We start from the raw sequence: 27,484 nt of genomic DNA, 5'->3' as shown, positions 1-27,484 counted from the left end.
GGCAGGGTCCTGATGCACTGTGAAAACCCCATACACAAGATGCAGGATACTGATACACTGTGAAACCCCCACACACATCTGGAAGGATCCTGATGCACTGTGAAAACCCCACACACATCTGGCAGGATCCTGATCCACTGTGAAAACCCCATTCACATCTGGCAGTTTAATGATACAATGTGAAACTCACAGACACACCTGGCAGGATCCTGATGAACTGTGAAGCCCCCAGACACACCTGGCAGGATCCTGATAAACTGTGAGACCCCCAAACACACCTGGCAGGATCCTGATGAACTGTGAAACCCCCATACACACCTGGCAGGATCCTGATAAACTGTGAAACCCACATACACACCTGGAAGTATCCTGATGAACTGTGAAACCCCCAGACACACCAGGCAGGATCCGGATGAACTGTGAAACCCCCATACACACCTGGCAGGATCCTGATATACTGCGAAACCCCCATACACACCTGGCATGATCCTGATAAACTGTGAAACCCACATACACACCTGGCAGGATCCTGATACACTGCGAAAACCCCATACACACCTGGCAGGATCCTGATGCACAGTGAAAACCCCATACAAACCTGGCAGGATCATGAAACACTGTGAAAACCCCACACAAACCTGGCAGGATCCTGATGCACAGAGAAGGCACCAAACACACCTGGCAGGATCCTGATGGACTGTGAAAACCCCATATCCACCTGGCAGGATCCTGATGCAATGTGAAAACCCCTTGCACACCTGGCAGGATCCTGATACACTGTGAAAACCCCACACACACATGGCAGGATCCAGTTACACTGTGAAAACCCCATACACACCTGGCAGGATCCTGATGCACTGTGAAAACCCCATACACACGATGCATGATCCTGATACACTGTGAAACCCCCACAAACATCTGGAAGGATCCTGATGCTCTGTGAAAACCCCATACACATCTGGCAGGATCCTGATGCACTGTGAAACCCCCATACACACCTGGCAGGATCCTGATAAACTGTGAAACCCACATACACACGTGGCAGGATCCTGATACACTGTGAAACCCCATACACTCCAGGCAGGATACTGATAAACTGTGAAACCCACATACACACCTGGCAGGAGCCTGGTACACTGTGAAACCCCCATACACACCTGGCAGAATCCTGATACACTGTGAAAACCCCATACTCAGCAGGCAGGATCCTGATAAACTGTGAAACCCACATATACACCTGGCAAGATCCTGATAAACTGTGAATCCCCATACACACGTGGCAGGATCCTGATACACTGTGAAAGCCCCAGACACATCTGGAAGGATCCTGATGCACTGTGAAAAACCCATACACAACCGGCAGGATCTTGATGCACTGCGAAAACCCCATTCACATCTGGCAGGATCCTGATAAACTGTGAAACCCACATACACACCTGGCAGGATCCTGATAAACTGTGAAAACCCAGACACAAAAGGCAGGATCCCGATAAACTGTGAAAACCCCATACACACCTGGCAGGATCCTGATCCACTGTGAAAACCCCAGACACACCTGGCAGGATCCTGATACACTGCGAAACCCCCATACACACCTGGCATGATCCTGATAAACTGTGAAACCCACATACACACCTGGCAGGATCCTGATACACTGCGAAAACCCCATACACACCTGTCAGGATCCTGATGCACAGTGAAAACCCCATACACGCCTGGCAGGATCCTGATACACTGTGAAAACCCCACACAAACCTGGCAGGATCCTGATGCACAGAGAAGGCACCAAACACACCTGGCAGGATCCTGATGGACTGTGAAAACCCCATATCCACCTGGCAGGATCCTGATAAACTGTGAAACCCACATACACACCTGGAAGGATCCTGATGAACTGTGAAACCCCCATACACACCTGGCAGGATCCTGATAAACTGTGAACCCCACATACACACGCGTTAGGATCCTGATCCACTGTGAAACCCCATACACTCCAGGCAGGATACTGATAAACTGTGAAACCCACATACACACCTGGCAGGAGCCTGGTACACTGTGAAACCCCCATACACACCTGGCAGAATCCTGATAAACTGTGAAAACCCCAGACACAGCAGGCAGGATCCTGATAAACTGTGAAACCCACATATACACCTGGCAAGATCCTGATAAACTGTGAATCCCCATACACACGTGGCAGGATCCTGATACACTGTGAAAGCCCCAGACACATCTGGAAGGATCATGATGCACTGTGAAAAACCCATACACAACTGGCAGGATCTTGATGCACTGTGAAAACCCCATTCACATCTGGCAGGATCCTGATAAACTGTGAAACCCACATACACACCTGGCATGATCCTGATAAACTGTGAAAACCCAGACACAAAAGGCAGGATCCCGATAAACTGTGAAAACCCCATACACACCTGGCAGGATCCTGACAAACTGTGAAACCCCTATACACACCTGGCAGGAAACTGATGAACTGTGAAACCAACATCCACACCTGGCTGGATCCTGAAAAACTGTGAAACCCCCATAAAACCTGGCAGGATCCTCATAAACTGTGAAAACCCAAGACACAGCTGACAGGATCCTGATACACTGCGAAACCCCCATACACACCTGGCATGATCCTGATAAACTGTGAAACCCACATACACACCTGGCAGGATCCTGATACACTGCGAAAACCCCATACACACCTGGCAGGATCCTGATGCACAGTGAAAACCCCATACACACCTGGCAGGATCCTGATACACTGTGAAAACCCCACACAAACCTGGCAGGATCCTGATGCACAGAGAAGGCACCAAACACACCTGGCAGGATCCTGATGGACTGTGAAAACCCCATATCCACCTGGCAGGATCCTGATGCAATGTGAAAACCCCTTGCACACCTGGCAGGATCCTGATACACTGTGAAAACCCCACACACACATGGCAGGATCCAGTTACACTGTGAAAACCCCATACACACCTGGCAGGATCCTGATGCACTGTGAAAACCCCATACACACGATGCAGGATCCTGATACACTGTGAAACCCCCACAAACATCTGGAAGGATCCTGATGCACTGTGAAAACCCCATACACATCTGGCAGGATCCTGATGCACTGTGAAACCCCCATAAACACCTGGCAGGATCCTCATAAACTGTGAAAACCCAAGACACACCTGGCAGGATCCTGATATACTGCGAAACCCCCATACACACCTGGCATGATCCTGATAAACTGTGAAACCCACATACACACCTGGCAGGATCCTGATACACTGCGAAAACCCCATACACACCTGGCAGGATCCTGATGCACAGTGAAAACCCCATACAAACCAGGCAGGATCATGATACACTGTGAAAAACCCACACAAACCTGGCAGGATCCTAATGCACAGAGAAGGCACCAAACACACCTGGCAGGATCCTGATGGACTGTGAAAACCCCATATCCACCTGGCAGGATCCTGATGCAATGTGAAAACCCCTTGCACACCTGGCAGGATCCTGATACACTGTGAAAACCCCACACACACATGGCAGGATCCAGTTACACTGTGAAAACCCCATACACACCTGGCAGGATCCTGATGCACTGTGAAAAGCCCATACACACGATGCATGATCCTGATACACTGTGAAACCCCCACAAACATCTGGAAGGATCCTGATGCACTGTGAAAACCCCATACACATCTGGCAGGATCCTGATGCACTGTGAAACCCCCATACACACCTGGCAGGATCCTGATAAACTGTGAAACCCACATAAACACGTGGCAGGATCCTGATCCACTGTGAAACCCCATACACTCCAGGCAGGATACTGATAAACTGTGAAACCCACATACACACCTGGCAGGAGCCTGGTACACTGTGAAACCCCCATACACACCTGGCAGAATCCTGATACACTGTGAAAACCCCATACACAGCAGGCAGGATCCTGATAAACTGTGAAACCCACATATACACCTGGCAAGATCCTGATAAACTGTGAATCCCCATACACACGTGGCAGGATCCTGATACACTGTGAAAGCCCCAGACACATCTGGAAGGATCCTGATGCACTGTGAAAAACCCATACACAACCGGCAGGATCTTGATGCACTGCGAAAACCCCATTCACATCTGGCAGGATCCTGATAAACTGTGAAACCCACATACACACCTGGCAGGATCCTGATAAACTGTGAAAACCCAGACACAAAAGGCAGGATCCCGATAAACTGTGAAAACCCCATACACACCTGGCAGGATCCTGATCCACTGTGAAAACCCCAGACACACCTGGCAGGATCCTGATACACTGCGAAACCCCCATACACACCTGGCATGATCCTGATAAACTGTGAAACCCACATACACACCTGGCAGGATCCTGATACACTGCGAAAACCCCATACACACCTGGCAGGATCCTGATGCACAGTGAAAACCCCATACACGCCTGGCAGGATCCTGATACACTGTGAAAACCCCACACAAACCTGGCAGGATCCTGATGCACAGAGAAGGCACCAAACACACCTGGCAGGATCCTGATGGACTGTGAAAACCCCATTTCCACCTGGCAGGATCCTGAAGCAATGTGAAAACCCCTTGCACACCTGGCAGGATCCTGATGCACTGTGAAAACCCCACACACACCTGGCAGGATACTGATCCACTGTGAAAACCGCATACACACCTGGCAGGATCCTGATCCAATGTGAAAACCCCATTCACACTTGGGAGGATCCTGATACACTGTGAAAACCCCATACACACCTGGCAGTATCCTGATACACTGTGAAAATCCCACACACAAATGGCAGGATCCAAATACACTGTGAAAACCCCATACACATCTGGCAGGATCCTGATGCACTGTGAAAACCCCATACACACGATGCAGGATCCTGATACACTGTGAAACCCCCACACACATCTGGAAGGATCCTGATGCACTGTGAAAACCCCATACACATCTGGCAGAATCCTGATGCACTGTGAAAACCCCATTCACATCTGGCAGTTTCCTGATACACTGTGAAACCCACATACACACCTGGCAGGATCCTGATGAACTGTGAAGCCCCTAGACACATCTGTCAGGATCCTGATAAACTGTGAGACCCCCAAACACACCTGGCAGGATCCTGATAAACTGTGAAACCCACATACACACCTGGCAGGATCCTGATGAACTGTGAAACCCCCAGACACACCAGGCAGGATCCTGATAAACTGTGAAACTCCCATACACACCTGGCAGGATCCGGATGAACTGTGAAACCCCCATACACACCTGGCAGGATCCTGATCCACTGTGAAACCCCATACAGTCCAGGCAGGATACTGATAAACTGTGAAACCCACACACACACCTGGCAGGAGCCTCGTACACTGTGAAACCCCCATACACACCTGGCAGAATCCTGATACACTGTGAAAACCCTGACACAGCAGGCAGGATCCTGATAAACTGTGAAAACCACATATACACCTGGCAGGATCCTGATAAACTGTGAAACCCCATACACACGTGGCAGGATCCTGATACACTGTGAAACCCCCAGACACATCTGGAAGGATCCTGATGCACTGTGAAAAACCCATACACAACTGGCAGGGTCCTGATGCACTGTGAAAACCCCATACACATCTGGCAGGATACTGATACACTGTGAAACCCCCACACACATCTGGAAGGATCCTGATGCACTGTGAAAACCCCACACACATCTGGCAGGATCCTGATCCACTGTGAAAACCCCATTCACATCTGGCAGTTTCCTGATACAATGTGAAACTCACAGACAAACCTGGCAGGATCCTGATGAACTGTGAAGCCCCCAGACACACCTGGCAGGATCCTGATAAACTGTGAGACCCCCAAACACACCTGGCAGGATCCTGATGAACTGTGAAACCCCCATACACACCTGGCAGGATCCTGATAAACTGTGAAACCCACATACACACCTGGAAGGATCCTGATGAACTGTGAAACCCCCATACACACCTGGCAGGATCCTGATAAACTGTGAACCCCACATACACACGCGTTAGGATCCTGATCCACTGTGAAACCCCATACACTCCAGGCAGGATACTGATAAACTGTGAAACCCACATACACACCTGGCAGGAGCCTGGTACACTGTGAAACCCCCATACACACCTGGCAGAATCCTGATAAACTGTGAAAACCCCAGACACAGCAGGCAGGATCCTGATAAACTGTGAAACCCACATATACACCTGGCAAGATCCTGATAAACTGTGAATCCCCATACACACGTGGCAGGATCCTGATACACTGTGAAAGCCCCAGACACATCTGGAAGGATCATGATGCACTGTGAAAAACCCATACACAACTGGCAGGATCTTGATGCACTGTGAAAACCCCATTCACATCTGGCAGGATCCTGATAAACTGTGAAACCCACATACACACCTGGCAGGATCCTGATAAACTGTGAAAACCCAGACACAAAAGGCAGGATCCCGCTAAACTGTGAAAACCCCATACACACCTGGCAGGATCCTGACAAACTGTGAAACCCCTATACACACCTGGCAGGAAACTGATGAACTGTGAAACCAACATCCACACCTGGCTGGATCCTGAAAAACTGTGAAACCCCCATAAACACCTGGCAGGATCCTCATAAACTGTGAAAACCCAAGACACAGCTGGCAGGATCCTGATACACTGCGAAACCCCCATACACACCTGGCATGATCCTGATAAACTGTGAAACCCACATACACACCTGGCAGGATCCTGATACACTGCGAAAACCCCATACACACCTGGCAGGATCCTGATGCACAGTGAAAACCCCATACACACCTGGCAGGATCCTGATACACTGTGAAAACCCCACACAAACCTGGCAGGATCCTGATGCACAGAGAAGGCACCAAACACACCTGGCAGGATCCTGATGGACTGTGAAAACCCCATATCCACCTGGCAGGATCCTGATGCAATGTGAAAACCCCTTGCACACCTGGCAGGATCCTGATACACTGTGAAAACCCCACACACACATGGCAGGATCCAGTTACACTGTGAAAACCCCATACACACCTGGCAGGATCCTGATGCACTGTGAAAACCCCATACACACGATGCAGGATCCTGATACACTGTGAAACCCCCACAAACATCTGGAAGGATCCTGATGCACTGTGAAAACCCCATACACATCTGGCAGGATCCTGATGCACTGTGAAACCCCCATAAACACCTGGCAGGATCCTCATAAACTGTGAAAACCCAAGACACACCTGGCAGGATCCTGATATACTGCGAAACCCCCATACACACCTGGCATGATCCTGATAAACTGTGAAACCCACATACACACCTGGCAGGATCCTGATACACTGCGAAAACCCCATACACACCTGGCAGGATCCTGATGCACAGTGAAAACCCCATACAAACCTGGCAGGATCATGATACACTGTGAAAAACCCACACAAACCTGGCAGGATCCTAATGCACAGAGAAGGCACCAAACACACCTGGCAGGATCCTGATGGACTGTGAAAACCCCATATCCACCTGGCAGGATCCTGATGCAATGTGAAAACCCCTTGCACACCTGGCAGGATCCTGATACACTGTGAAAACCCCACACACACATGGCAGGATCCAGTTACACTGTGAAAACCCCATACACACCTGGCAGGATCCTGATGCACTGTGAAAAGCCCATACACACGATGCATGATCCTGATACACTGTGAAACCCCCACAAACATCTGGAAGGATCCTGATGCACTGTGAATACCCCATACACATCTGGCAGGATCCTGATGCACTGTGAAACCCCCATACACACCTGGCAGGATCCTGATAAACTGTGAAACCCACATAAACACGTGGCAGGATCCTGATCCACTGTGAAACCCCATACACTCCAGGCAGGATACTGATAAACTGTGAAACCCACATACACACCTGGCAGGAGCCTGGTACACTGTGAAACCCCCATACACACCTGGCAGAATCCTGATACACTGTGAAAACCCCATACACAGCAGGCAGGATCCTGATAAACTGTGAAACCCACATATACACCTGGCAAGATCCTGATAAACTGTGAATCCCCATACACACGTGGCAGGATCCTGATACACTGTGAAAGCCCCAGACACATCTGGAAGGATCCTGATGCACTGTGAAAAACCCATACACAACCGGCAGGATCTTGATGCACTGCGAAAACCCCATTCACATCTGGCAGGATCCTGATAAACTGTGAAACCCACATACACACCTGGCAGGATCCTGATAAACTGTGAAAACCCAGACACAAAAGGCAGGATCCCGATAAACTGTGAAAACCCCATACACACCTGGCAGGATCCTGATCCACTGTGAAAACCCCAGACACACCTGGCAGGATCCTGATACACTGCGAAACCCCCATACACACCTGGCATGATCCTGATAAACTGTGAAACCCACATACACACCTGGCAGGATCCTGATACACTGCGAAAACCCCATACACGCCTGTCAGGATCCTGATGCACAGTGAAAACCCCATACACGCCTGGCAGGAACCTGATGCACAGAGAAGGCACCAAACACACCTGGCAGGATCCTGATGGACTGTGAAAACCCCATTTCCACCTGGCAGGATCCTGAAGCAATGTGAAAACCCCTTGCACACCTGGCAGGATCCTGATGCACTGTGAAAACCCCACACACACCTGGCAGGATACTGATCCACTGTGAAAACCGCATACACACCTGGCAGGATCCTGATCCAATGTGAAAACCCCATACACACTTGGGAGGATCCTGATACACTGTGAAAACCCCATACACACCTGGCAGTATCCTGATACACTGTGAAAATCCCACACACAAATGGCAGGATCCAAATACACTGTGAAAACCCCATACACATCTGGCAAGATCCTGATGCACTGTGAAAACCCCATACACACGATGCAGGATCCTGATACACTGTGAAACCCCCACACACATCTGGAAGGATCCTGATGCACTGTGAAAACCCCATACACATCTGGCAGAATCCTGATGCACTGTGAAAACCCCATTCACATCTGGCAGTTTCCTGATACACTGTGAAACCCACATACACACCTGGCAGGATCCTGATGAACTGTGAAGCCCCTAGACACATCTGTCAGGATCCTGATAAACTGTGAGACCCCCAAACACACCTGGCAGGATCCTGATAAACTGTGAAACCCACATACACACCTGGCAGGATCCTGATGAACTGTGAAACCCCCAGACACACCAGGCAGGATCCTGATAAACTGTGAAACTCCCATACACACCTGGCAGGAACCGGATGAACTGTGAAACCCCCATACACACCTGGCAGGATCCTGATCCACTGTGAAACCCCATACAGTCCAGGCAGGATACTGATAAACTGTGAAACCCACACACACACCTGGCAGGAGCCTCGTACACTGTGAAACCCCCATACACACCTGGCAGAATCCTGATACACTGTGAAAACCCTGACACAGCAGGCAGGATCCTGATAAACTGTGAAAACCACATATACACCTGGCAGGATCCTGATAAACTGTGAAACCCCATACACACGTGGCAGGATCCTGATACACTGTGAAACCCCCAGACACATCTGGAAGGATCCTGATGCACTGTGAAAAACCCATACACAACTGGCAGGATCCTGATGCACTGTGAAAACCCCATTCACATCTGGCAGGAACCTGATAAACTGTGAAACCCACACACACACCTGGCCAGATCCTGATAAACTGTGAAACCCCAGACACAACAGGCAGGATCCCGATAAACTGTGAAAACCCCATACACACCTGGCAGGATCCTGACAAACTGTGAGACCCCCATACACACCTGGCAGGAAACTGATGAACTGTGAAACCAACATCCACACCTGGCTGGATCCTGAAAAACTGTGAAGCCCCCATACACACCTGGCAGGATCCTCATAAACTGTGAAAACCCCAGACACACCTGGCAGGATCCTGATAAACTGTGAAAGCCACATACACACCTGGCAGTATCCTGACACACTGCGAAACCCCGTTACACACCTGGCATGAACCTGATAAACTGTGAAACCCACATACACACCTGGCAGGATCCTGATACACTGTGAAAACCCCATACACACCTGGCAGGATCCTGATTCACAGTGAAAACCCCACACACGCCTGGCAGGATCCTGATGCACAGAGAAAGCACCAAACATACCTGGCAGGATCCTGATACACTGTGAAAACCCCATACACAAATGGCAGGATCCTGATGCACAGTGAAAACCCCATACACACCTGGCAGGATCCTGATACACTGTGAAAACCCCACACACACCTGGCAGGATCCTGATCCACTGTGAAAACCGCATACACACCTGTCAGGAGACTGATCCATTGTGAAAACCCCATACACACTCGGGAGGATCCTGATACACTGTGAAAACCCCATACACACCTGACAGTATCCGGATACACTGTGAAAACCCCACACACACCTGGAAGGATCCAAATACACTGTGAAAACCCCATACACACCTGGCAGGATCCTGATGCACTGTGAAAACCCCATACACACGATGCAGGATCCCGATACACTGTGAAACCCCCACACACATCTGGAAGGATCCTGAGGCACTGTGAAAACCCCATACACATCTGGCAGGATCCCGATGCACTGTGAAAACCCCATTCACATCTGGCAGTTTCCTGATCCACTGTGAAACCCACATACACACCTGGCAGGACCCTGATGAACTGTGAAGCCCCCAGACACACCTGGCAGGAACCTGATAAACTGTGAGACCCCCATACACACCTGGCAGGATCCTGATGAACTGTGAAACCCCCATACACACCTGGCAGGATCCTGATAAACTGTGAAACCCACATACACACCTGGCAGGATCCTGATAAACTGTGAAACCCCCATAAACACCTGGCAGGATCCTGATACACTGTGAACACACCATACACACGTGGCAGGATCCTGATCCACTGTGAAATCCCATACACACCAGGAAGGATCCTGATAAACTGTGAAACCCACATGCACACCTGGCAGGAAGCTGATACACTGTGAAAACCCCACACACACCTGGCAGGATCCAAATACACTGTGAAAACCCCATACACACCTGGCAGGATCCTGATGCACTGTGAAAACCCCATACACACGATGCAGGATCCTGATACACTGTGAAACCCCCACACAGATTTGGAAGGATTCTGATGCACTGTGAAAACCCCATACACATCTGGCAGGATCCTGATGCACTGTGAAAACCCCATTCACATCTGGCAGTTTCCTGATACACTGGGAAACCCACATATATACCTGGCAGGATCCTGATGCACTGTGAAAACCCCATACACACGATGCAGGATCCTGATACACTGTGAAACCCCCACACAGATTTGGAAGGATTCTGATGCACTGTGAAAACCCCATACACATCTGGCAGGATCCTGATGCACTGTGAAAACCCCATTCACATCTGGCAGTTTCCTGATACACTGGGAAACCCACATACATACCTGGCAGGATCCTGATGAACTGTGAAGCCCCCAGACACACCTGGCAGGATCCTGATAAACTGTGAGACCCCCATACACACCTGGCAGGATACTGATGAACTGTGAAACCCCCATACACACCTGGCAGGATCCTGATAAACTGTGAAACACACATACACACCTGGCAGGATCCTGATAAACTGTGAAACCCCCATAAACACCTGGCAGGATCCTGATACACTGTTGAAAACCCCATGCACACGTGGCAGGATCCTGACAAAGTGTGAAACCCCCATACACACCTGGCAGGAAACTGATGAACTGTGAAACCAACATCCACACCTGGCTGGATCCTGAAAAACTGTGAAACCCCCATACACACCTGGCAGGATCCTCATAAACTGTGAAAACCCCAGACACACCTGGCAGGATCCTTATAAACTGTGAAAGCCACATACACACCTGGCATGATCCTGATACACTGCGAAACCCCGTTACACACCTGGCATGATCCTGATAAACTGTGAAACCCACATACACACCTGGCAGGATCCTGATACACTGTGAAAACCCCATACACACCTGGCAGGATCCTGATGCACAGTGAAAACCCTACACACACGGCAGGATCCTGATACACTGTGAAAACCCCACACACACCTGGCAGGATCCTGATGCACAGAGAAAGCAGCAAACACACCTGGCAGGATCCTGAGGCACTGTGAAAACCCCATACACATCTGGCAGGATCCCGATGCACTGTGAAAACCCCATTCACATCTGGCAGTTTCCTGATCCACTGTGAAACCCACATAAACACCTGGCAGGACCCTGATGAACTGTGAAGCCCCCAGACACACCTGGCAGGATCCTGATAAACTATGAGACCCCCATACACACCTGGCAGGATCCTGATGAACTGTGAAACCCCCATACACACCTGGCAGGATCCTGATAAACTGTGAAACCCACATACACACCTGGCAGGATCCTGATAAACTGTGAAACCCCCATAAACACCTGGCAGGATCCTGATACACTGTGAACACACCATACACACGTGGCAGGATCCTGATCCACTGTGAAATCCCATACACACCAGGCAGGATCCTGATAAACTGTGAAACCCACATGCACACCTGGCAGGAAGCTGATACACTGTGAAAACCCCACACACACCTGGCAGGATCCAAATACACTGTGAAAACCCCATACACACGATGCAGGATCCTGATACACTGTGAAACCCCCACACAGATTTGGAAGGATTCTGATGCACTGTGAAAACCCCATACACATCTGGCAGGATCCTGACGCACTGTGAAAACCCCATTCACATCTGGCAGTTTCCTGATAGACTGTGAAACCCACATACATACCTGGCAGGATCCTGATGAACTGTGAAGCCCCCAGACACACCTGGCAGGATCCTGATAAACTGTGAGACCCCCATACACACCTGGCAGGATACTGATGAACTGTGAAACCCCCATACACACCTGGCAGGATCCTGATAAACTGTGAAACACACATACACACCTGGCAGGACCCTGATGAACTGTGAAGCCCCCAGACACACCTGGCAGGATCCTGATAAACTATGAGACCCCCATACACACCTGGCAGGATCCTGATGAACTGTGAAACCCCCATACACACCTGGCAGGATACTGATAAACTGTGAAACCCACATACACACCTGGCAGGATCCTGATAAACTGTGAAACCCCCATAAACACCTGGCAGGATCCTGATACACTGTGAACACACCATACACACGTGGCAGGATCCTGATCCACTGTGAAATCCCATACACACCAGGCAGGATCCTGATAAACTGTGAAACCCACATGCACACCTGGCAGGAAGCTGATACACTGTGAAAACCCCACACACACCTGGCAGGATCCAAATACACTGTGAAAACCCCATACACACGATGCAGGATCCTGATACACTGTGAAACCCCCACACAGATTTGGAAGGATTCTGATGCACTGTGAAAACCCCATACACATCTGGCAGGATCCTGACGCACTGTGAAAACCCCATTCACATCTGGCAGTTTCCTGATAGACTGTGAAACCCACATACATACCTGGCAGGATCCTGATGAACTGTGAAGCCCCCAGACACACCTGGCAGGATCCTGATAAACTGTGAGACCCCCATACACACCTGGCAGGATACTGATGAACTGTGAAACCCCCATACACACCTGGCAGGATCCTGATAAACTGTGAAACACACATACACACCTGGCAGGACCCTGATGAACTGTGAAGCCCCCAGACACACCTGGCAGGATCCTGATAAACTATGAGACCCCCATACACACCTGGCAGGATCCTGATGAACTGTGAAACCCCCATACACACCTGGCAGGATCCTGATAAACTGTGAAACCCACATACACACCTGGCAGGATCCTGATAAACTGTGAAACCCCCATAAACACCTGGCAGGATCCTGATACACTGTGAACACACCATACACACGTGGCAGGATCCTGATCCACTGTGAAATCCCATACACACCAGGCAGGATCCTGATAAACTGTGAAAACCCCATGCACACGTGGCAGGATTCTGACAAAGTGTGAAACCCCCATACACACCTGGCAGGAAACTGATGAACTGTGAAACCAACATCCACACCTGGCTGGATCCTGAAAAACTGTGAAACCCCCATACACACCTGGCAGGATCCTCATAAACTGTGAAAACCCCAGACACACCTGGCAGGATCCTGATAAACTGTGAAAGCCACATACACACCTGGCAGGATCCTGATACACTGCGAAACCCCGTTACACACCTGGCATGATCCTGATAAACTGTGAAACCCACATACACACCTGGCAGGATCCTGATACACTGTGAAAACCCCATACACACCTGGCAGGATCCTGATGCACAGTGAAAACCCCACACACACGGCAGGATCCTGATACACTGTGAAAACCCCACACACACCTGGCAGGATCCTGATGCACAGAGAAAGCAGCAAACACACCTGGCAGGATCCTGATACACTGTGAAAACCCCATACACACGTGGCAGGATCCTGATCCACTGTGAAACCCCATACACACCAGGCAGGATCCTGATAAACTGTGAAACCCACATACACACCTGGCAGGAGCCTGATACACTGTGAAAACCCCACGCACACCTGGCAGGATCCTGATACACTATGAAAACCCCATACACATCTGGCAGGATCATGATGCACTGTGAAGACCCCATTCACATCTGGCAGTTTCCTGATGCACTGTGAAACCCACATACACACCTGGCAGGATCCTGATGAACTGTGAAGCCCCCAGACACACCTGGCAGGATCCTGATAAACTGTGAGACCCCCATACACACCTGGCAGGATCCTGATAAACTGTGAAACCCACATACACACCTGGCAGGATCCTGATAAACTGTGAAACCCCCATAAACACCTGGCAGGATCCTGATACACTGTGAAAACCCCATACACACGTGGCAGGATCCTGATCCACTGTGAAACCCCATACACACCAGGCAGGATCCTGATAAACTGTGAAACCCACATACACACCTGGCAGGAGCCTGAAACACTGTGAAACCCACATACACACCTGGAAGGATCCTGACACTCTGTGAAAACCCCAGACACACCAGGCAGGATCCTGATAAACTGTGAAACCCACATAGACACCTGGCAGGATCCTGATCAACTGTGAAACCCCATACACACGTGGCAGGATCATGATACACTGTGAAACCCCCAGACACATCTGGAAGGATCCTGATGCACTGTGAAAAACCCATACACATCTGGCAGGATCCTGATGCACTGTGAAAACCCCATTCACATCTGGCAGGATCCTGCTAAACTGTGAATCCCACATACACACCTGGCAGGATCCTGATAAACTGTGAAACCCCCAGACACACCAGGCAGGATCCCCATAAACTGTGAAACCCCCATACACATCTGGCAGGATCCTGATACACTGTGAACACCCCATACACACCTGGCAGGATCCTGATGCACAGTGAAAACCCCATACACACCTGACAGGATCCTGATTCACTGTGAAAACCGCACACACACCTGGCAGGATCCTGATACACTGTAAAAACCCCATACACACCTGGCAGGATCCCGATAAACTGTGAAACCCCCAAACACACCTTGCAGGAAACTGATAAACTGTGAAACCAAAATACGCACCTGGCAGGAGCCTGATGCACTGTGAAACCCACATACACACCTGGACGGATCCTGACACACTGTGAAAACCCACATACACACCTGGCAGGTTCCTGATACACTGTGAAAACCCCATACACAACTGGCAGGATCCTGATGCACAGTGAAAACCCCATACACACCTGGCAGTATCCTGATACACTGTGAAAACCCCACACACCTGGCAGGATCCTGATACACTGTGAAAACCCCATACACACCTGGCAGGAAACTGATGCACTGTGAAATCCCCATACACACCTGGCAGGATCCTGATACACTGTGAAACCCCCATACACACCTGGCAGGATCCTGATCCACTGTGAAAACCCCATACACACCTGGCAGGATCCTTATCCACTGTGAAAACCCCATACTCACTTGGCAGGATCCTGATACACTGTGAAAACCTCATACGCACCTGGCAGGATCCTGATACACTTTGAAAACACCATACACACCTGGCAGGATCCTGATCCACTGTATATATACCCCATACGCAACTGGCAGGATGCTGATAAACTGTCAAACCCCCATACACACCTGGCAGGATCCTGATAAACTGTGAAACCCCCATACACACCTGGCAGGATCCTGATGTACTGTGAAACCCCATACACACCTGGCAGGATCCAGATATACTGTGAAATCCCCATACACACCTGGCAGGAGCCTGATAAACTGCGAAACCCCCATACAGACCTGGCAGGATCCTGAAAAACAGCGAAAATCCCAGACACACCTGGCAGCATCCTGATAAACTGTGAAACCCACATACACACCTGGCAGGATCCTGATACACAGTGAAACCCCCATACACATTTGGCATGATCCTGATAAACTGTGAAACCCACATACACACCTGGCAGGATCCTGATACACTGTGAAAGCCCCATACACACCTGGCACGATCCTGATACACCGTGAAAACACCAAACACACCTGGCATGATCCTGATACACTGTGAAAACCCCATACACACCTGGCAGGATCCTGATGGACTGTGAAAACCCCATACACACCTGGCAGGATCCTGATACACTGTGAAAACCCCGCACACACCTGGCAGGATCCTGATCCACTGTGAAAACCCCATACACACCTGGCAGGATCCTGATCCACTGTGAAAACCGCATACACACCTGGCAGGATCCTGATCCACTGTGAAAAACCCATACACACTTGGGAGGATCCTGATACACTGTGAAAACCCCATACACACCTGGCAGTATCCTGATACACTGTGAAATCCCCACACACACCTGGCAGGATCCAAATACACTGTGAAAACCCCATACGCACCTGGCAGGATCCTGATGCACTGTGAAAACCCCATACAGACGATGCAGGATCCTGATACACTGTGAAACCCCCACACACATCTGGAAGGATCCTGATGCACTGTGAAAACCCCATTCACATCTGGCAGTTTCCTGATACACTGTGAAACCCACATACACACCTGGCAGGATCCTGATGATCTGTGAAGCCCCCAGACACACCTGGCAGGATCCTGATTAACTGAGACCCCCATACACACCTGGCAAGATTCGGATAAACTGTGAAACCCACATACACACCTGGCAGGATCCTGATAAACTGTGAAACCCCCATAAACACCTGGCAGGATCCTGATACACTGTGAAAACCCCATACACACGTGGCAGGATCCTGATCCACTGTGAAACCCCATACACACCAGGCAGGATCCTGATAAACTGTGAAACCCACAGACACACCTGGCAGGAGCCTGATACACTGTGAAACCCACATACACACCTGGAAGGATCCTGACACACTGTGAAAACCCCAGACACACCAGGCAGGATCCTGATAAACTGTGAAACCCACATATACACCTGGCAGGATCCTGATAATCTGTGAAATCCCATACACACGTGGCAGGATCATGATCCACTGTGAAACCCCCAGACACACCTGGAAGGATCCTGATGCACTGTGAAAATCCCATACACATCTGGCAGGATCCTGAATCACTGTGAAAACCAAATTCACATCTGGCAGGATCCTGATAAACTGTGAAGCCCACACACACACCTGGCAGGATCCTGATAAACTGTGAAACCCCCATACACACCTGGCAGTAAACTGATAAACTGTGAAACCAACATACACACCTGGCAGGATCCTGATAAACTGTGAAACCAACATAGACACCTGGCAGGATCCTGATAAACTGTGAAACACCCATACAGACCTGGCAGGATCCTGATAAACTGTGAAACCCACATACACACCAGGCAGGATCCTAATACACTGTGAAACCCCCATACACACCTGGCATGATCCTGATAAATGCGAAAACCACATACACACCTGGCAGGATCCTGATACACTGTGAAAACCCCATACACACCTGGCAGGATCCTGATGCACAGTGAAAACCCCATGCACACCTGGCAGGATCCTGATACACTGTGAAAACCCCACACACACCTGGCAGGATCCTGATACACTGTGAAAACCCCATACACACCTGGCAGGAAACTGATGCACTGTGAAATCCCCATACACGCCGGGCAGGTTCCTTATACACTGTGAAAACCCAACACACACCTGGCAGGATCCTGATCCACTGTGCAAACCCCATACACACCTGGCAGGATCCTGATACACTGTGAAAACCACATACACACCTGGCAGGATCCTGATTCACTTTGAAAACAACATACACACCTGGCAGGATCCTGATCCACTGTATATATACCCCATACACACCTGGCAGGATCCTGATAAACTGCGAAACCCCCATACACACCTGGCAGTATCCTGATGTACTGTGAAACCCCATACACACCTGGCAGGATCCTGATATACTGTGAAACCCCCAAACACACCTGGCAGGAGCCTGAAAAACTGCGAAACCCCCATACTGACCTGGCAGGATCCTGATAAACTGCGAAAATCCCAGACACACCTGGCAGCATCCTGATAAACTGTGAAACCCACATACACACCTGGCAGGAACCTGATACACAGTGAAACCCCCATACACACCTGGCATGATCCTGATAAACTGTGAAACCCACATACACACCTGGCAGGATCCTGATACACTGTAAAAACCCCATAGACACCTGGCAGGATGCTGATGCACAGTGAAAACCCCATACACACCTGGCAGAATTCTGATACACTGTGAAAACCCCACACACACCTGGCAGGATCCTGATGCACAGTGAAAACACCAAACACACCTGGCAGTATCCTGATACACTGTAAAAACCCCATACACACCTGGCAGGATCCTGATGGACTGTGAAAACCCCATACAAACCTGGCAGGATCCTGATACACTGTGAAAGCCACATACACACCTGGCAGGATCCTGATACACTGCGAAACCCCGTTACACACCTGGCATGATCCTGATAAACTGTGAAACCCACATACACACCTGGCAGGATCCTGATACACTGTGAAAACCCCATACACACCTGGCAGGATCCTGATGCACAGTGAAAACCCCACACACACGGCAGGATCCTGATACACTGTGAAAACCCCACACACACCTGGCAGGATCCTGATGCACAGAGAAAGCAGCAAACACACCTGGCAGGATCCTGAGGCACTGTGAAAACCCCATACACATCTGGCAGGATCCCGATGCACTGTGAAAACCCCATTCACATCTGGCAGTTTCCTGATCCACTGTGAAACCCACATACACACCTGGCAGGACCCTGATGAACTGTGAAGCCCCCAGACACACCTGGCAGGATCCTGATAAAATATGAGACCCCCATACACACCTGGCAGGATCCTGATGAACTGTGAAACCCCCATACACACCTGGCAGGATCCTGATAAACTGTGAAACCCACATACACACCTGGCAGGATCCTGATAAACTGTGAAACCCCCATAAACACCTGGCAGGATCCTGATACACTGTGAACACAGCATACACACGTGGCAGGATCCTGATCCACTGTGAAATCCCATCCACACCAGGCAGGATCCTGATAAACTGTGAAACCCACATGCACACCTGGCAGGAAGCTGATACACTGTGAAATCCCCACACACACCTGGCAGGATCCAAATACACTGTGAAAACCCCATACACACCTGGCAGGATCCTGATGCACTGTGAAAACCCCATACACACGATGCAGGATCCTGATACACTGTGAAACCCCCACACAGATTTGGAAGGATTCTGATGCACTGTGAAAACCCCATACACATCTGGCAGGATCCTGACGCACTGTGAAAACCCCATTCACATCTGTCAGTTTCCTGATACACTGTGAAACCCACATACATACCTGGCAGGATCCTGATGAACTGTGAAGCCCCCAGACACACCTGGCAGGATCCTGATAAACTGTGAGACCCCCATACACACCTGGCAGGATACTGATGAACTGTGAAACCCCCATACACACCTGGCAGGATCCTGATAAACTGTAAAACACACATACACACCTGGCAGGATCCTGATAAACTGTGAAACCCCCATAAACACCTGGCAGGATCCTGATACACTGTGAAAACCCCATGCACACGTGGCAGGATTCTGACAAAGTGTGAAACCCCCATACACACCTGGCAGGAAACTGATGAACTGTGAAACCAACATCCACACCTGGCTGGATCCTGAAAAACTGTGAAACCCCCATACACACCTGGCAGGATCCTCATAAACTGTGAAAACCCCAGACACACCTGGCAGGATCCTGATAAACTGTGAAAGCCACATACACACGATGCAGGATCCTGATACACTGTGAAACCCCCACACAGATTTGGAAGGATTCTGATGCACTGTGAAAACCCCATACACATCTGGCAGGATCCTGACGCACTGTGAAAACCCCATTCACATCTGGCAGTTTCCTGATACACTGTGAAACCCACATACATACCTGGCAGGATCCTGATGAACTGTGAAGCCCCCAGACACACCTGGCAGGATCCTGATAAACTATGAGACCCCCATACACACCTGGCAGGATACTGATGAACTGTGAAACCCCCATACACACCTGGCAGGATCCTGATAAACTGTAAAACACACATACACACCTGGCAGGATCCTGATAAACTGTGAAACCCCCATAAACACCTGGCAGGATCCTGATACACTGTGAAAACCCCATGCACACGTGGCAGGATTCTGACAAAGTGTGAAACCCCAATACACACCTGGCAGGAAACTGATGAACTGTGAAACCAACATTCACACCTGGCTGGATCCTGAAAAACTGTGAAACCCCCATACACACCTGGCAGGATCCTCATAAACTGTGAAAACCCCAGACACACCTGGCAGGATCCTGATAAACTGTGAAAGCCACATACACACCTGGCAGGATCCTGATACACTGCGAAACCCCGTTACACACCTGGCATGATCCTGATAAACTGTGAAACCCACATACACACCTGGCAGGATCCTGAAACACTGTGAAAACCCCATACACACCTGGCAGGATACTGATGCACAGTGAAAACCCCACACACACGGCAGGATCCTGATACACTGTGAAAACCCCACACACAACTGGCAGGATCCTGATGCACAGAGAAAGCAGCAAACACACCTGGCAGGATCCTGATACACTGTGAAAACCCCATACACACGTGGCAGGATCCTGATCCACTGTGAAACCCCATACACACCAGGCAGGATCCTGATAAACTGTGAAACCCACATACACACCTGGCAGGAGCCTGATAAACTGTGAAAACCCCACGCACACCTGGCAGGATCCAAATACACTGTGAAAACCCCATACACACCTGGCAGGATCCTGATGCACTGTGAAAACCCCATACACACGATGCAGGATCCTGATACACTGTGAAACCCCCACACACATCTGGAAGGATCCTGATACACTATGAAAACCCCATACACATCTGGCAGGATCCTGATGCACTGTGAAGACCCCATTCACATCTGGCAGTTTCCTGATGCACTGTGAAACCCACATACACACCTGGCAGGATCCTGATGAACTGTGAAGCCCCCAGACACACCTGGCAGGATCCTGATAAACTGTGAGACCCCCATACACACCTGGCAGGATCCTGATAAACTGTGAAACCCACATACACACCTGGCAGGATCCTGATAAACTGTGAAACCCCCATAAACACCTGGCAGGATCCTGATACACTGTGAAAACCCCAGACACACATGGCAGGATCCTGATCCACTGTGAAACCCCATACACACCAGGCAGGATCCTGATAAACTGTGAAACCCACATACACACCTGGCAGGAGCCTGAAACACTGTGAAACCCACATACACACCTGGAAGGATCCTGACACTCTGTGAAAACCCCAGACACACCAGGCAGGATCCTGATAAACTGTGAAACCCACATAGACACCTGGCAGGATCCTGATCAACTGTGAAACCCCATACACACGTGGCAGGATCATGATACACTGTGAAACCCCCAGACACATCTGGAAGGATCCTGATGCACTGTGAAAAACCCATACACATCTGGCAGGATCCTGATGCACTGTGAAAACCCCATTCACATCTGGCAGGATCCTGCTAAACTGTGAATCCCACATACACACCTGGCAGGATCCTGATAAACTGTGAAACCCCCAGACACACCAGGCAGGATCCCGATAAACTGCGAAACCCCCAAACACACCTTGCAGGAAACTGATAAACTGTGAAACCAAAATACGCACCTGGCAGGAAACTGATAAACTGTGAAACCAAAATACGCACCTGGACGGATCCTGACACACTGTGAAAACCCACATACACACCTGGCAGGTTCCTGATACACTGTGAAAACCCCATACACACCTGGCAGGATCCTGATGCACACTGAAAACCCCATACACACCTGGCAGTATCCTGATACACTGTGAAAACCCCACACACCTGGCAGGATCCTGATACACTGTGAAAACCCCATACACACCTGGCAGGAAACTGATGCACTGTGAAATCCCCATACACACCTGGCAGGATCCTGATACACTGTGAAAACCCCACACACACCTGGCAGGATCCTGATCCACTGTGAAAACCCCATACACACCTGGCAGGATCCTTATCCACTGTGAAAACCCCATACTCACTTGGCAGGATCCTGATACACTGTGAAAACCTCATACGCACCTGGCAGGATCCTGATACACTTTGAAAACACCATACACACCTGGCAGGATCCTGATCCACTGTATATATACCCCATACGCAACTGGCAGGATGCTGATAAACTGTCAAACCCCCATACACACCTGGCAGGATCCTGATAAACTGTGAAACCCCCATACACACCTGGCAGGATCCTGATGTACTGTGAAACCCCATACACACCTGGCAGGATCCAGATATACTGTGAAACCCCCATACACACCTGGCAGGAGCCTGATAAACTGTGAAACCCCCATACAGACGATGCAGGATCCTGATACACTGTGAAACCCCCACACACATCTGGAAGGATCCTGATGCACTGTGAAAACCCCATTCACATCTGGCAGTTTCCTGATACACTGTGAAACCCACATACACAACCGGCAGGATTCTGATGATCTGTGAAGCCCCCAGACACACCTGGCAGGATCCTGATTAACTGAGACCCCCATACACACCTGGCAAGATCCGGATAAACTGTGAAACCCCCATAAACACCTGGCAGGATCCTGATACACTGTGAAAACCCCATACACACGTGGCAGGATCCTGATCCACTGTGAAACCCCATACACACCAGGCAGGATCCTGATAAACTGTGAAACCCACAGACACACCTGGCAGGAGCCTGATACACTGTGAAACCCACATACACACCTGGAAGGATCCTGACACACTGTGAAAACCCCAGACACACCAGGCAGGATCCTGATAAACTGTGAAACCCACATATACACCTGGCAGGATCCTGATAATCTGTGAAATCCCATACACACGTGGCAGGATCATGATCCACTGTGAAACCCCCAGACACACCTGGAAGGATCCTGATGCACTGTGAAAATCCCATACACATCTGGCAGGATCCTGATGCACTGTGAAAACCCCATTCACATCTGGCAGGATCCTGATAAACTGTGCAGCCCACACACACACCTGGCAGGATCCTGATAAACTGTGAAACCCCCATACACACCTGGCAGGAAACTGATAAACTGTGAAACCAACATACACACCTGGCAGGATCCTGATAAACTGTGAAACCAACATAGACACCTGGCAGGATTCTGATAAACTGTGAAACACCCATACAGACCTGGCAGGATCCTGATAAACTGTGAAACCCACATACACACCAGGCAGGATCCTAATACACTGTGAAACCCCCATACACACCTGGCATGATCCTGATAAATGCGAAAACCACATACACACCTGGCAGGATCCTGATACACTGTGAAAACCCAATACACACCTGGCAGGATCCTGATGCACAGTGAAAACCCCATACACACCTGGCAGGATCCTGATACACTGTGAAAACCCCACACACACCTGGCAGGATCCTGATACACTGTGAAAACCCCATACACACCTGGCAGGAAACTGATGCACTGTGAAATCCCCATACACGCCGGGCAGGATCCTGATACACTGTGAAAACCCCACACACACCTGGCAGGATCCTGATCCACTGTGCAAACCCCATACACACCTGGCAGGATTCTGACCCACTGTCAAAACCCTATACACACTTGGCAGGATCCTGATACACTGTGAAAACCACATACACACCTGGCAGGATCCTGATACACTTTGAAAACAACATACACACCTGGCAGGATCCTGATCCACTGTATATATACCCCATACGCACCTGGCAGGATGCTGATAATCTGTCAAACCCCCATACACATCTGGCAGGATCCTGATAAACTGCGAAACCCCCATACACACCTGGCAGCATCCTGATGTACTGTGAAACCCCATATACACCTGGCAGGATCCTGATATACTGTGAAACCCCCAAACACACCTGGCAGGAGCCTGATAAACTGCGAAACCCCCATACTGACCTGGCAGGATCCTGATAAACTGTGAAAATCCCAGACACACCTGGCAGCATCCTGATAAACTGTGAAACCCACATACACACCTGGCAGGAACCTGATACACAGTGAAACCCCCATACACACCTGGCATGATCCTGATAAACTGTGAAACCCACATACACACCTGGCAGGATCCTGATACACTGTAAAAACCCCATAGACACCTGGCAGGATGCTGATGCACAGTGAAAACCCCATACACACCTGGCAGGATCCTGATACACTGTGAAAACCCCACACACACCTGGCAGGATCCTGATGCACAGTGAAAACACCAAACACACCTGGCAGTATCCTGGTACACTGTAAAAACCCCATACACACCTGGCAGGATCCTGATGGACTGTGAAAACCCCATACAAACCTGGCAGGATCCTGATACACTGTGAAAACCCCGCACACACCTGGCAGGATCCTGATCCACTGTGAAAACCCCATACACACCTGGCAGGATCCTGATCCACTGTGAAAACCCAATTCACACTTGGCAGGATCCTTATACACTGTCAATTCCCCATACACACCTGGCAGGATCCTGATAAACTGTGAAACCCCCAGACACACCTGGCAGGATCCTGATATACTGTGAAACCCCATACACACCTGGCAGGATCCTGATATACTGTGAAACCCCCATACACACCTGGCAGGATCCTGATGCACTGTGAAATCCCCGTGCACACCTGGCTGGTTCCTGATGCACAGTGAAACCACATTCACATCTGGCAGGATCCTGATACACTGTGAAACCCCATTCACATCTGGCAGGATCCTGATACACTGCGAAACCCCATACACACCTGGCAGGATCATGATACACAGTGAAACCCCCATGCATACCTGGCAGGATCCTGATCCACTGTGAAAACCCCATACACGCCTGGCAGGACCTTGATGAACTGTGAACACCCCATACACACCTGCCAGGATCCTGATCCACTGTGAAAACCCCATACACACCTGGCAGGATCCTGATCCAATGTGAAATCTCCATCCACATCTGGCAGGATCCTGATCCACTGTGAAAACCCCGTACACACCTGGCAGGATCCTGATCCACTGTGAAACGCCATTCACATCTGGCAGGATCCTGATAAACTGTGAAAACCCCATACACAACTGACAGGATCCTGATGCACTGTGAAAACCCCATTAACATCTGGCAGGATCCTGATAAACTGTGAAACCCACATACACACCAGGAAGGATCCTGATAAACTGTGAAACCCCCAGACACACCTGGCAGGATCCTGATAATCTGTGAAATCCCCAGACACACCTGGCAGGGTCCTGACAAACTGTGAAACCCGCATACACACCTGGCAGGATCCTGATACACTGTGAAAACCCCATACACACCTGGCAGGATCCTGATACACTGTGAAAACCACATACACACATGGCAGGAACCAGATAAACTGTGAAACCCCATACACACGATGCAGTATCCAGATACACTGTGAAACACCCATACACATCTGGAAGGATCCTGATGCACTGTGAAAACCTCATTCACATCTGGCAGGATCCTGATCCACTGCAAAACCCCCGTACACACCTGGCAAGATCCTGATCCACTGTGAAACACCATGCACATCTGGCAGGATCCTGATACGCAGTGAAACCCCATTCACATCTGGCAGGATCCTGATACACTGTGAAAACCCCATACACACCTGGCAGGATCCTGATACACTGTGAAAACCCCACACACACCTGGCAGGATCCTGATCCACTGTGAAACCCCCATACACAGCTGGCAGGATCCTGATCCACTGTGAAAACCCCATACACACTTGGCAGGATCCTGATACACTGTGAAAACCCCATACACACCTGGCAGGATCCTGATCCACTGTATATACCCCATACGCACCTGGCAGGATGCTGATAAACTGTGAAACCCCCATACACACCTGGCGGGATCCTGATAAACTGAAACCCCATTCACATCTGGCAGGTTCCTGATGCACAGTGAAACACCACTCACATCTGGCAGGATCCTGATACACAGTGAAACCCCATTCACATCTGGCAGGATCCTGATAAACTGTGAAACCCACATACACACCTGGCAGGATCCTGATAAACTGTGAAACCCCCATACACAACCGGCAGGATCCTGATATACTGTGAAAACCCCAGACACACCTGGCAGGATCCTCATAATCTGTGAAACCCACATACACACCTGGCAGGATCCTGATACACTGTGAACACCCCATACACACCTGGCAGGATCCTGATAAACTGTGAAAACCCCATACACACGTGGCAGGAACCTGATACACTGTGAAACCCCATCCACACGATGCAGGATCCTGATACACTGTGAAACACCCATACACATCTGGAAGGATCCTGATGTACTGTGAAAACTCCGTACACATCTGGCAGGATCCTGATGCACTGTGAAAAACACATTCACATCTGGCAGGATCCTGATCCACTGTGAAATCTCCATACACATCTGGCAGGATCCTGATACACTGTGAAAACCCCGTACACACCTGGCAGGATCCTGATCCACTGTGAAACACCATTCACATCTCGCAGGATCCTGATACGCAGTGAAACCCCATTCACATCTGGCAGGATCCTGATACACTGTGAAAACCCCATACACACCTGGCAGGATCCTGATCCACTGCGAAAACCC

Source organism: Heterodontus francisci, unplaced genomic scaffold (assembly GCF_036365525.1).
Source record: "Heterodontus francisci isolate sHetFra1 unplaced genomic scaffold, sHetFra1.hap1 HAP1_SCAFFOLD_50, whole genome shotgun sequence".
NCBI classification, from domain to species: Eukaryota; Metazoa; Chordata; class Chondrichthyes; order Heterodontiformes; family Heterodontidae; genus Heterodontus; species Heterodontus francisci.
The sequence above is the reverse complement of the archived record's forward strand: the minus strand, read 5'-3'. Positions refer to the sequence as shown.